Raw genomic sequence first — 12014 nt, 5'->3', positions numbered from 1 at the left:
GTCTTATCATTGAGGTTGTCTTGTTAGGAAAATGAGTTAGGAGACAAAATAACGGTGTTTCTACATTAAGTTAGTGTGTCTCTTTTAGATCGGAGTTGAATTAGCCCCCTAGCTCATTCAGCAACAGAGATAATCACGATCTTAGCTCTTTTAGCAAGAAATGCATGGAAAACAGTGTGCGTCTTATCATTGAGGTTGTCTTGTTAGGAAAATGGGTTAGGAGACAAAATATCGGTGTTTCTACATTAAGTTAGTGTGTCTCTTTTAGATCGGAGTTGAATTAGCCCCCTAGCTCATTCAGCAACAGAGATAATCACGATCTTAGCTCTATTAGCAAGAAATGCATGGAAAACAGTGTGCGTCTTATCATTGAGGTTGTCTTGTTAGGAAAATGAGTTAGGAGACAAAATAACGGTGTTTCTACATTAAGTTAGTTTTAGATCGGAGTTGAATTAGCCCCCTAGCTCATTCAGCAACAGAAATAATCACGATCTTAGCTCTTTTAGCAAGAAATGCATGGAAAACAGTGTGCGTCTTATCATTGAGGTTGTCTTGTTAGGATAATGAGTTAGGAGACAAAATAACGGTGTTTCTACATTAAGTTAGTGTGTCGCTTTTAGATCGGAGTTGAATTAGCCCCCTAGCTCATTCAGCAACAGAGATAATCACGATCTTAGCTCTATTACCAAGAAATGCATGGAAAACAGTGTGCGTCTTATCATTGAGGTTGTCTTGTTAGGAAAATGGGTTAGGAGACAAAATATCGGTGTTTCTACATTAAGTTAGTGTGTCTCTTTTAGATCGGAGTTGAATTAGCCCCCTAGCTCATTCAGCAACAGAGATAATCACGATCTTAGCTCTTTTAGCAATAAAGGCATGGAAAACAGTGTGCATCTTATCATTGAGGTTGTCTTGTTAGGAAAATGAGTTAAAAGACAAAATAACGGTGTTTCTACATTAAGTTAGTGTGTCTCTTTTAGATCGGAGTTGAATTAGCCCCCTAGCTCATTCAGCAACAGAGATAATCACGATCTTAGCTCTATTAGCAAGAAATGCATGGAAAACAGTGTGCGTCTTATCATTGAGGTTGTCTTGTTAGGAAAATGAGTTAGGAGACAAAATAACGGTGTTTCTACATTAAGTTAGTGTGTCTCTTTTAGATCGGAGTTGAATTAGCCCCCTAGCTCATTCAACAACAGAGATAATCACGATCTTAGCTCTTTTAGCAAGAAATGCATGGAAAACAGTGTGCGTCTTATCATTGAGGTTGTCTTGTTAGGAAAATGAGTTAGGAGACAAAATAACGGTGTTTCTACATTAAGTTAGTGTGTCTCTTTTAGATCGGAGTTGAATTAGCCCCCTAGCTCATTCAGCAACAGAGATAATCACGATCTTAGCTCTATTACCAAGAAATGCATGGAAAACAGTGTGCGTCTTATCATTGAGGTTGTCTTGTTAGGAAAATGAGTTAGGAGACAAAATAAATGTGTTTCTACATTAAGTTAGTGTGTCTTTTTAGATCGGAGTTAAATAGCCCCCTAGCTCATTCAGCAACAGAGATAATCACGATCTTAGCTCTTTTAGCAAGAAATGCATGGAAAACAGTGTGCGTCTTATCATTGAGGTTGTCTTGTTAGGAAAATGAGTTAGGAGACAAATTAACGGTGTTTCTACATTAAGTTAGTGTGTCTCTTTTAGATCGGAGTTGAATTAGCCCCCTAGCTCATTCAGCAACAGAGATAATCACGATCTTAGCTCTTTTAGCAAGAAATGCATGGAAAACAGTGTGCGTCTTATCATTGAGGTTGTCTTGTTAGGAAAATGAGTTAGGAGACAAAATAACGGTGTTTCTACATTAAGTTAGTGTGTCTCTTTTAGATCGGAGTTGAATTAGCCCCCTAGCTCATTCAGCAACAGAGATAATCACGATCTTAGCTCTTTTAGCAAGAAATGCATGGAAAACAGTGTGCGTCTTATCATTGAGGTTGTCTTGTTAGGAAAATGAGTTAGGAGACAAAATAACGGTGTTTCTACATTAAGTTAGTGTGTCTCTTTTAGATCGGAGTTGAATTAGCCCCATAGCTCATTCAGCAACAGAAATAATCACGATCTTAGCTCTTTTAGCAAGAAATGCATGGAAAACAGTGTTCGTCTTATCATTGAGGTTGTCTTGTTAGGAAAATGAGTTAGGAGACAAAATAACGGTGTTTCTACATTAACTTAGTGTGTCTCTTTTAGATCGAAGTTGAATTAGCCCCATAGCTCATTCAGCAACAGAGATAATCACGATCTTAGCTCTTTTAGCAAGAAATGCATGGAAAACAGTGTGCGTCTTATCATTGAGGTTGTCTTGTTAGGAAAATGAGTTAGGAGACAAAATAACGGTGTTTCTACATTAAGTTAGTGTGTCTCTTTTAGATCGGAGTTGAATAGCCCCCTAGCTCATTCAGCAACAGAGATAATCACGATCTTAGCTCTTTTAGCAAGAAATGCATGGAAAACAGTGTTCGTCTTATCATTGAGGTTGTCTGGTTAGGAAAATGAGTTAGGAGACAAAATAACGGTGTTTCTACATTGAGTTAGTGTGTCTCTTTTAGATCTGAGTTGAATAGCCCCCTAGCTCATTCAGCAACAGAGATAATCACGATCTTAGCTCTTTTAGCAAGAAATGCATGGAAAACAGTGTGCGTCTTATCATTGAGGTTGTCTTGTTAGGAAAATGAGTTAGGAGACAAAATAACGGTGTTTCTACATTAAGTTAGTGTGTCTCTTTTAGATCGGAGTTGAATTAGCCCCCTAGCTCATTCAGCAACAGAGATAATCACGATCTTAGCTCTTTTAGCAAGAAATGCATGGAAAACAGTGTGCGTCTTATCATTGAGGTTGTCTTGTTAGGAAAATGAGTTAGGAGACAAAATAACGGTGTTTCTACATTAAGTTAGTGTGTCTCTTTTAGATCGGAGTTGAATTAGCCCCCTAGCTCATTCAGCAACAGAGATAATCACGATCTTAGCTCTATTACCAAGAAATGCATGGAAAACAGTGTGCGTCTTATCATTGAGGTTGTCTTGTTAGGAAAATGAGTTAGGAGACAAAATAAATGTGTTTCTACATTAAGTTAGTGTGTCTTTTTAGATCGGAGTTAAATAGCCCCCTAGCTCATTCAGCAACAGAGATAATCACGATCTTAGCTCTTTTAGCAAGAAATGCATGGAAAACAGTGTGCGTCTTATCATTGAGGTTGTCTTGTTAGGAAAATGAGTTAGGAGACAAATTAACGGTGTTTCTACATTAAGTTAGTGTGTCTCTTTTAGATCGGAGTTGAATTAGCCCCCTAGCTCATTCAGCAACAGAGATAATCACGATCTTAGCTCTTTTAGCAAGAAATGCATGGAAAACAGTGTGCGTCTTATCATTGAGGTTGTCTTGTTAGGAAAATGAGTTAGGAGACAAAATAACGGTGTTTCTACATTAAGTTAGTGTGTCTCTTTTAGATCGGAGTTGAATTAGCCCCCTAGCTCATTCAGCAACAGAGATAATCACGATCTTAGCTCTTTTAGCAAGAAATGCATGGAAAACAGTGTGCGTCTTATCATTGAGGTTGTCTTGTTAGGAAAATGAGTTAGGAGACAAAATAACGGTGTTTCTACATTAAGTTAGTGTGTCTCTTTTAGATCGGAGTTGAATTAGCCCCATAGCTCATTCAGCAACAGAAATAATCACGATCTTAGCTCTTTTAGCAAGAAATGCATGGAAAACAGTGTTCGTCTTATCATTGAGGTTGTCTTGTTAGGAAAATGAGTTAGGAGACAAAATAACGGTGTTTCTACATTAAGTTAGTGTGTCTCTTTTAGATCGAAGTTGAATTAGCCCCATAGCTCATTCAGCAACAGAGATAATCACGATCTTAGCTCTTTTAGCAAGAAATGCATGGAAAACAGTGTGCGTCTTATCATTGAGGTTGTCTTGTTAGGAAAATGAGTTAGGAGACAAAATAACGGTGTTTCTACATTAAGTTAGTGTGTCTCTTTTAGATCGGAGTTGAATAGCCCCCTAGCTCATTCAGCAACAGAGATAATCACGATCTTAGCTCTTTTAGCAAGAAATGCATGGAAAACAGTGTTCGTCTTATCATTGAGGTTGTCTGGTTAGGAAAATGAGTTAGGAGACAAAATAACGGTGTTTCTACATTGAGTTAGTGTGTCTCTTTTAGATCTGAGTTGAATAGCCCCCTAGCTCATTCAGCAACAGAGATAATCACGATCTTAGCTCTTTTAGCAAGAAATGCATGGAAAACAGTGTTCGTCTTATCATTGAGGTTGTCTTGTTAGGAAAATGAGTTAGGAGACAAAATAACGGTGTTTCTACATTAAGTTAGTGTGTCTCGTTTAGATCGGAGTTGAATTAGCCCCCTAGCTCATTCAGCAAAAGAGATAATCACGATCTTAGCTCTTTTAGCAAGAAATGCATGGAAAACAGTGTTCGTCTTATCATTGAGGTTGTCTTGTTAGGAAAATGAGTTAGGAGACAAAATAACGGTGTTTCTACATTAAGTTAGTGTGTCTCTTTTAGATCGGAGTTGAATTAGCCCCCTAGCTCATTCAGCAACAGAGATAATCACGATCTTAGCTCTTTTAGCAAGAAATGCATGGAAAACAGTGTGCGTCTTATCATTGAGGTTGTCTTGTTAGGAAAATGAGTTAGGAGACAAAATAACGGTGTTTGTACATTAAGTTAGTGTGACTCTTTTAGATCGGAGTTGAATTAGCCCTCTAGCTCATTCAGCAACAGAGATAATCACGATCTTAGCTCTTTTAGCAAGAAATGCATGGAAAACAGTGTGCGACTTATCATTGAGGTTGTCTTGTTAGGAAAATGGGTTAGGAGACAAAATATCGGTGTTTCTACATTAAGTTAGTGTGTCTCTTTTAGATCGGAGTTGAATTAGCCCCCTAGCTCATTCAGCAACAGAGATAATCACGATCTTAGCTCTATTAGCAAGAAATGCATGGAAAACAGTGTGCGTCTTATCATTGAGGTTGTCTTGTTAGGAAAATGAGTTAGGAGACAAAATAACGGTGTTTCTACATTAAGTTAGTGTGTCTCTTTTAGATCGGAGTTGAATTAGCCCCCTAGCTCATTCAGCAACAGAGATAATCACGATCTTAGCTCTTTTAGCAAGAAATGCATGGAAAACAGTGTGCGTCTTATCATTGAGGTTGTCTTGTTAGGAAAATGGGTTAGGAGACAAAATATCGGTGTTTCTACATTAAGTTAGTGTGTCTCTTTTAGATCGGAGTTGAATTAGCCCCCTAGCTCATTCAGCAACAGAGATAATCACGATCTTAGCTCTATTAGCAAGAAATGCATGGAAAACAGTGTGCGTCTTATCATTGAGGTTGTCTTGTTAGGAAAATGAGTTAGGAGACAAAATAACGGTGTTTCTACATTAAGTTAGTTTTAGATCGGAGTTGAATTAGCCCCCTAGCTCATTCAGCAACAGAGATAATCACGATCTTAGCTCTTTTAGCAAGAAATGCATGGAAAACAGTGTGCGTCTTATCATTGAGGTTGTCTTGTTAGGAAAATGAGTTAGGAGACAAAATAACGGTGTTTCTACATTAAGTTAGTGTGTCGCTTTTAGATCGGAGTTGAATTAGCCCCCTAGCTCATTCAGCAACAGAGATAATCACGATCTTAGCTCTATTACCAAGAAATGCATGGAAAACAGTGTGCGTCTTATCATTGAGGTTGTCTTGTTAGGAAAATGGGTTAGGAGACAAAATATCGGTGTTTCTACATTAAGTTAGTGTGTCTCTTTTAGATCGGAGTTGAATTAGCCCCCTAGCTCATTCAGCAACAGAGATAATCACGATCTTAGCTCTTTTAGCAATAAAGGCATGGAAAACAGTGTGCATCTTATCATTGAGGTTGTCTTGTTAGGAAAATGAGTTAAAAGACAAAATAACGGTGTTTCTACATTAAGTTAGTGTGTCTCTTTTAGATCGGAGTTGAATTAGCCCCCTAGCTCATTCAGCAACAGAGATAATCACGATCTTAGCTCTATTAGCAAGAAATGCATGGAAAACAGTGTGCGTCTTATCATTGAGGTTGTCTTGTTAGGAAAATGAGTTAGGAGACAAAATAACGGTGTTTCTACATTAAGTTAGTGTGTCTCTTTTAGATCGGAGTTGAATTAGCCCCCTAGCTCATTCAGCAACAGAGATAATCACGATCTTAGCTCTTTTAGCAAGAAATGCATGGAAAACAGTGTGCGTCTTATCATTGAGGTTGTCTTGTTAGGAAAATGAGTTAGGAGACAAAATAACGGTGTTTCTACATTAAGTTAGTGTGTCTCTTTTAGATCGGAGTTGAATTAGCCCCCTAGCTCATTCAGCAACAGAGATAATCACGATCTTAGCTCTATTACCAAGAAATGCATGGAAAACAGTGTGCGTCTTATCATTGAGGTTGTCTTGTTAGGAAAATGAGTTAGGAGACAAAATAAATGTGTTTCTACATTAAGTTAGTGTGTCTTTTTAGATCGGAGTTAAATAGCCCCCTAGCTCATTCAGCAACAGAGATAATCACGATCTTAGCTCTTTTAGCAAGAAATGCATGGAAAACAGTGTGCGTCTTATCATTGAGGTTGTCTTGTTAGGAAAATGAGTTAGGAGACAAAATAACAGTGTTTCTACATTAAGTTAGTGTGTCTCTTTTAGATCGGAGTTGATTTAGCCCCCTAGCTCATTCAGCAACAGAGATAATCACGATCTTAGCTCTTTTATCAAGAAATGCATGGAAAACAGTGTGCGTCTTATCATTGGAGTTGTCTTGTTAGGAAAATGAGTTAGGAGACAATTTAACGGTGTTTCTACATTAAGTTAGTGTGTCTCTTTTAGATCGGAATTGAATTAGCCCCCTAGCTCATTCAGCAACAGAGATAATCACGATCTTAGCTCTTTTAGCAAGAAATGCATGGAAAACAGTGTGCGTCTTATCATTCAGGTTGTCTTGTTAGGAAAATGAGTTAGGAGACAAAATAACGCAGTTTCTACATTAAGTTAGTGTGTCTATTTTAGATCAGAGTTGAATAGCCCCCTAGCTCATTCAGCAATAGAGATAATCACGATCTTAGCTCTTTTAGCAAGAAATGCATGGAAAACAGTGTTCGTCTTATCATTGAGGTTGTCTTGTTAGGAAAATGAGTTAGGAGACAAATTAACGGTGTTTCTACATTAAGTTAGTGTGTCTCTTTTAGATCGGAGTTGAATTAGCCCCCTAGCTCATTCAGCAACAGAGATAATCACGATCTTAGCTCTTTTAGCAAGAAATGCATGGAAAACAGTGTGCGTCTTATCATTGAGGTTGTCTTGTTAGGAAAATGAGTTAGGAGACAAAATAACGGTGTTTCTACATTAAGTTAGTGTGTCTCTTTTAGATCGGAGTTGAATTAGCCCCCTAGCTCATTCAGCAACAGAGATAATCACGATCTTAGCTCTTTTAGCAAGAAATGCATGGAAAACAGTGTGCGTCTTATCATTGAGGTTGTCTTGTTAGGAAAATGAGTTAGGAGACAAAATAACAGTGTTTCTACATTAAGTTAGTGTGTCTCTTTTAGATCGGAGTTGATTTAGCCCCCTAGCTCATTCAGCAACAGAGATAATCACGATCTTAGCTCTTTTATCAAGAAATGCATGGAAAACAGTGTGCGTCTTATCATTGGAGTTGTCTTGTTAGGAAAATGAGTTAGGAGACAATTTAACGGTGTTTCTACATTAAGTTAGTGTGTCTCTTTTAGATCGGAATTGAATTAGCCCCCTAGCTCATTCAGCAACAGAGATAATCACGATCTTAGCTCTTTTAGCAAGAAATGCATGGAAAACAGTGTGCGTCTTATCATTCAGGTTGTCTTGTTAGGAAAATGAGTTAGGAGACAAAATAACGCAGTTTCTACATTAAGTTAGTGTGTCTATTTTAGATCAGAGTTGAATAGCCCCCTAGCTCATTCAGCAATAGAGATAATCACGATCTTAGCTCTTTTAGCAAGAAATGCATGGAAAACAGTGTTCGTCTTATCATTGAGGTTGTCTTGTTAGGAAAATGAGTTAGGAGACAAAATAACGGTGTTTCTACATTGAGTTAGTGTGTCTCTTTAGATCGGAGTTAAATAGCGCCCTAGCTCATTCAGCAACAGAGATAATCACGATCTTAGCTCTTTTAGCAAGAAATGCATGGAAAACAGTGTTCGTCTTATCATTGAGGTTGTCTTGTTAGGAAAATGAGTTAGGAGACAAAATAACGGTGTTTCTACATTAAGTTAGTGTGTCTCTTTTAGATCGGAGTTGAATTAGCCCCATAGCTCATTCAGCAACAGAAATAATCACGATCTTAGCTCTTTTAGCAAGAAATGCATGGAAAACAGTGTTCGTCTTACAATTGAGGTTGTCTTGTTAGGAAAATGAGTTAGGAGACAAAATAACGGTGTTTCTACATTAAGTTAGTGTGTCTCTTTTAGATCGAAGTTGAATTAGCCCCATAGCTCATTCAGCAACAGAGATAATCACGATCTTAGCTCTTTTAGCAAGAAATGCATGGAAAACAGTGTGCGTCTTATCATTGAGGTTGTCTTGTTAGGAAAATGAGTTAGGAGACAAAATAACGGTGTTTCTACATTAAGTTAGTGTGTCTCTTTTAGATCGGAGTTGAATTAGCCCCCTAGCTCATTCAGCAACAGAGATAATCACGATCTTAGCTCTTTTAGCAAGAAATGCATGGAAAACAGTGTGCGTCTTATCATTGAGGTTGTCTAGTTAGGAAAATGAGTTAGGAGACAAAATAATTGTGTTTCTACATTAAGTTAGTGTGTCTCTTTAGATCGGAGTTAAATAGCCCCATAGCTCATTCAGCAACAGAGATAATCACGATCTTAGCTCTTTTAGCAAGAAATGCGTGGAAAACAGTGTGCGTCTTATCTTTGAGGTTGTCTTGTTAGGAAAATGAGTTAGGAGACAAAGTAACGGTGTTCCTACATTAAGTTAGTGAGTCTCTCTTAGATTAGAGTTGAATAGCCTCCTAGCTCATTCAGCAACAGAGATAATCACGATCTTAGCTCTTTTAGCAAGAAATACATGGAAAACAGTGTTCGTCTTATCATTGAGGTTGTCTTGTTAGGAATATGAGTTAGGAGACAAAATAACGGTGTTTCTACATTAAGTTAGTGTATCTCTTTTAGATCGGATTTGAATAGCCCCCTAGCTCATTCAGCAATAAAAATAATCACTATCTTAGCTCTTTTAGCAAGAAATGCATGGAAAACAGTGTTCGTCTTATAATTGAGGTTGTCTTGTTGTGAAAATGAGTTAGGAGACAAAATAACGGTGTTTCTACATTAAGTTAGTGTGTCTCTTTTAGATCGGAGTTGAATAGCCCCCTAGCTCATTCAGCAACAGAGATAATCACGATCTTAGCTCTTTTAGCAAGAAATGCATGGAAAACAGTGTTCGTCTTATCATTGAGGTTGTCTTGTTAGGAAAATGAGTTAGGAGACAAAATAACGGTGTTTCTACATTAAGTTAGTGTGTCTCTTTTAGATCGGAGTTGAATAGCCCCCTAGCTCATTCAGCAACAGAGATAATCACGATCTTAGCTCTTTTAGCAAGAAATGCATGGAAAACAGTGTTCGTCTTATCATTGAGGTTGTCTTGTTAGGAAAATGAGTTAGGAGACAAAATAACGGTGTTTCTACATTAAGTTAGTGTGTCTCTTTTAGATCGGAGTTGAATTAGCCCCCTAGCTCATTCAGCAAAAGAGATAATCACGATCTTAGCTCTTTTAGCAAGAAATGCATGGAAAACAGTGTTCGTCTTATCATTGAGGTTGTCTTGTTAGAAAATGAGTTAGGAGACAAAGTAACGGTGTTTCTACATTAAGTTAGTGTGTCTCTTTTAGATCGGAGTTGAATTAGCCCCCTTGCTCATTCAGCAACAGAGATAATCTCGATCTTAGCTCTTTTAGCAAGAAATGCATGGAAAACAGTGTGCGTCTTATCATTGAGGTTGTCTTGTTAGGAAAAGGAGTTAGGAGACAAAATAACGGTGTTTCTACATTAAGTTAGTGTGTCTCTTTTAGATCGGAGTTGAATTAGCCCCCTAGCTCATTCAGCAACAGAGATAATCACGATCTTAGCTTTTTTAGCAAGAAATGCATGGAAAACAGTGTGCGTCTTATCATTGAGGTTGTCTTGTTAAGAAAATGAGTTAGGAGACAAAATAACGGTGTTTCTACATTAAGTTAGTGTGTCTCTTTTAGATCGGAGTTGAATTAGCCCCCTAGCTCATTCAGCAACAGAGATAATCACGATCTTAGCTCTTTTAGCAAGAAATGCATGGAAAACAGTGTGCGTCTTATCATTGAGGTTGTCTTGTTAGGAAAATGAGTTAGGAGACAAATTAACGGTGTTTCTACATTAAGTTAGTGTGTCTCTTTTAGATCGGAGTTGAATTAGCCCCCTAGCTCATTCAGCAACAGAGATAATCACGATCTTAGCTCTATTAGCAAGAAATGCATGGAAAACAGTGTGCGTCTTATCATTGAGGTTGTCTTGTTAGGAAAATGAGTTAGGAGACAAAATAATTGTGTTTCTACATTAAATTAGTGTGTCTCTTTAGATCGGAGTTAAATAGCCCCATAGCTCATTCAGTAACAGAGATAATCACGATCTTAGCTCTTTTAGCAAGAAATGCGTGGAAAACAGTGTGCGTCTTATCTTTGAGGTTGTCTTGTTAGGAAAATGAGTTAGGAGACAAAGTAACGGTGTTCCTACATGAAGTTAGTGAGTCTCTCTTAGATTAGAGTTGAATAGCCTCCTAGCTCATTCAGCAACAGAGATAATCACGATCTTAGCTCTTTTAGCAAGAAATACATGGAAAACAGTGTTCGTCTTATCATTGAGGTTGTCTTGTTAGGAATATGAGTTAGGAGACAAAATAACGGTGTTTCTACATTAAGTTAGTGTATCTCTTTTAGATCGGATTTGAATAGCCCCCTAGCTCATTCAGCAATAAAAATAATCACTATCTTAGCTCTTTTAGCAAGAAATGCATGGAAAACAGTGTTCGTCTTATAATTGAGGTTGTCTTGTTGTGAAAATGAGTTAGGAGACAAAATAACGGTGTTTCTACATTAAGTTAGTGTGTCTCTTTTAGATCGGAGTTGAATAGCCCCCTAGCTCATTCAGCAACAGAGATAATCACGATCTTAGCTCTTTTAGCAAGAAATGCATGGAAAACAGTGTTCGTCTTATCATTGAGGTTGTCTTGTTAGGAAAATGAGTTAGGAGACAAAATAACGGTGTTTCTACATTAAGTTAGTGTGTCTCTTTTAGATCGGAGTTAAATAGCGCCCTAGCTCATTCAGCAACAGAGATAATCACGATCTTAGCTCTTTTAGCAAGAAATGCATGGAAAACAGTGTTCGTCTTATCATTGAGGTTGTCTTGTTAGGAAAATGAGTTAGGAGACAAAATAACGGTGTTTCTACATTAAGTTAGTGTGTCTCTTCTAGATCGGAGTTGAATTAGCCCCATAGCTCATTCAGCAACAGAGATAATCACGATCTTAGCTCTTTTAGCAAGAAATGCATGGAAAACAGTGTGCGTCTTATCATTGAGGTTGTCTTGTTAGGAAAATGAGTTAGGAGACAAAATAACGGTGTTTCTACATTAAGTTAGTGTGTCTCTTTTAAATCGGAGTTGAATTAGCCCCCTAGCTCATTCAGCAATAGAGATAATCACGATCTTAGCTCTTTTAGCAAGAAATGCATGGAAAACAGTGTTCGTCTTATCATTGAGGTTGTCTTGTTAGGAAAATGAGTTAGGAGACAAAATAACGGTGTTTCTACATTGAGTTAGTGTGTCTCTTTAGATCGGAGTTAAATAGCGCCCTAGCTCATTCAGCAACAGAGATAATCACGATCTTAGCTCTTTTAGCAAGAAATGCATGGAAAACAGTGTT

The sequence above is a fragment of the Engystomops pustulosus genome, chromosome 8 (genome assembly GCF_040894005.1).
Source record: "Engystomops pustulosus chromosome 8, aEngPut4.maternal, whole genome shotgun sequence".
In the NCBI taxonomy this organism is placed as follows: Eukaryota; Metazoa; Chordata; class Amphibia; order Anura; family Leptodactylidae; genus Engystomops; species Engystomops pustulosus.
Note: the sequence above shows the minus strand (reverse complement) of the source record.